The sequence below is a fragment of the Arachis stenosperma genome, chromosome 10, assembly GCF_014773155.1.
Source record: "Arachis stenosperma cultivar V10309 chromosome 10, arast.V10309.gnm1.PFL2, whole genome shotgun sequence".
NCBI lineage: Eukaryota > Viridiplantae > Streptophyta > Magnoliopsida > Fabales > Fabaceae > Arachis > Arachis stenosperma.
In genome coordinates, this window is record NC_080386.1 from 126,063,297 (window position 1) to 126,065,524 (window position 2,228).

Genomic DNA, 2,228 nt, shown 5'->3' on the forward strand with positions numbered 1-2,228 from the left:
ATGAGTTGGGCCATCCTTTGAGAACAATAGGATGTCATCTATGTAGATGAGAGCTGAATGGAGTATGGGCTCAAAGATTCTGATCATAGTTTTTTGGAATAATGATGGGGCTACCTTTAGTCCGAATGGCATGACAGTCCATTGGTATTGTGCATCAGGTATGCAAAAGCCCGTTTTATATCTGTCTTTGGGGTGGATACCCAATTGCCAAAATCCTGCTTTGAGGTCAAACTTACTGAAAAGTTTAGCTTCACTGAGCCGAGGAGTTATGGCGTCAATCCTTGGTAGTGGAAACTTGTCGTCTTGTAAGAAGAGGTTTAAGGGCTTGTAATCAATCACCAATCTCTTCTTTCCTCTGTTCTGTTCGGACCTCTTTTCCACATAAAATGCTTGGCATGCCCAGTTGGAAGTTGTTGGTTCAATTAAACCTTGCTTCAGTAATGAAGCGCATTCTTCCTTTGCTAACTTCAGATCTTCAGGATTCATTCCTGAATGGGTTGCCTTGGTAGGGTTGATGTCTTCATTCTTCTTGAAGGGCAATTGAATGAAGAACTCTTGATTCTTCCATAGAGGAAGAGGGTGATCAAACTTGTCATGGCTGTCACAACAAGTTTTTAGTAACCTGTTCTGGATAGCTTCATAGTCTGAAGGAGCCTTGCTAATTTCATAGATGCCTCTGTTTTCAAGAAATGGCAAGAACTTCCTTTTGAATTTTAATCCTTCTGGCCATATTGACATTCCCTGCGTTTGGTAATATGCATCAAAACCAAACAATACATCCTTCTCAGGGAGGTAGCTTCCCAGAACCTTCAGCCAAATCACCATTTCAGGAAATATTTGTAGCCCAATATTTCCTCTGGAAATACGGTCAATAATAAATCTTCCCTGGCTGGCTGTTGTGTAGACTTTGTCATGAGGAGCCCAAATTTCATCAGGTAACAGATTGGGCCTGACAACAGTTGCACAAGATCCTGTATCAAGCAGTGCTACGACCTTTTTTGGCACATCATACTTGGATGTCAAAAGTTTGACTTTGAAGTGGGGTCGTTGGATTCCGTCAATTCTTTTGGATCCTAAGCTTCCTAAACATCCTCCTTCTGTTATCCACTGCTGAGGCGGAGCAGGCGCCATATAGTGGATTGGTCTGTAGTCATCATCAGAGGGATCATCTTCAGGATCATGAAGCATGTACGTACTGTGTGTGCTCATCTGCTTCTGACTGTTCTTCAAGGATAGATTCAAGATCTTCATCTCCTCGAGTTAAGACAGCGTCTTGTAGAGATTGAAGCATCTTTATTTCCCTTTTGCTCGTCTGTTTCTTATTGGGACATTTCCTGGCAAAGTGTCCAGTTTGTCCACAAAGAAAGCATTTGTTGGTTCGCTTGTCCTTGAAAGTCTTTTTTCTGAAGAACCTTTTCTTTCCTTTGAACTTTCTTCTTCTGCTGAAATGACTTTGATCGAGATCTGACTGTCTGGTTCTTCTGAAATGATGCTTCTTTCTTGTGTGGCAATCACATGAGTCTTTATCCTTGCATTTGATCTGCAGGTAAGACTTGTTGCACGCTCCCTTTAGTTTGAGGGAATTTCTGGCTAGCTGTTTGAACAGGTCTTGCTGGTTGCAGAGCTTATCAAGAGCTGCTAGAGCCAATTGATAGATTTCTCCGAAGGTTATTGTTGGAATATCCTTCTGGTAGATGGTCATTGTCCTTCGTATCTCTGGTAGGAGCTCTTTTGGAAGTGAAGCAAGATACACTTCCTTAAGCGTTGAGTTGCTCTGTCCTCCGAGAGGATAGTATTTGGCCTGCATTCTTTTGAAATGCTTTTCCAGATCTTTCTTATTGAGTGAACAGCATTTCATCTCGTAGTATTCTTGGGAATTTCTCTGCTGAATAATCCCAATGTCTCCTAGGAATTCTCTATGCAATCTTCCTAGAAACTGAGCAGCACTTCCACTAGTGAGCTGCATTCGCTCATACTCACTTAGTGTGTTTATCCATTCTCTAAGATTGCCGGTCATCCTGGTGACAAACCCAGAGAGTACTTGCTGGATATCTGCATTAGGGCTGGACATCTTAGTATCAATCCAGGCTCCAAAATCATTCAACCTTTCTCTGTACTTATGAGGAGGAAGGTTATCGAAAGTGAAATAATGGTTGCCTGCTTTAGTCTGAGTGGTCTTAGTCTGTGGGGGATCATCATCTTCTTCTTCTACGACTATTCCTTCTCCT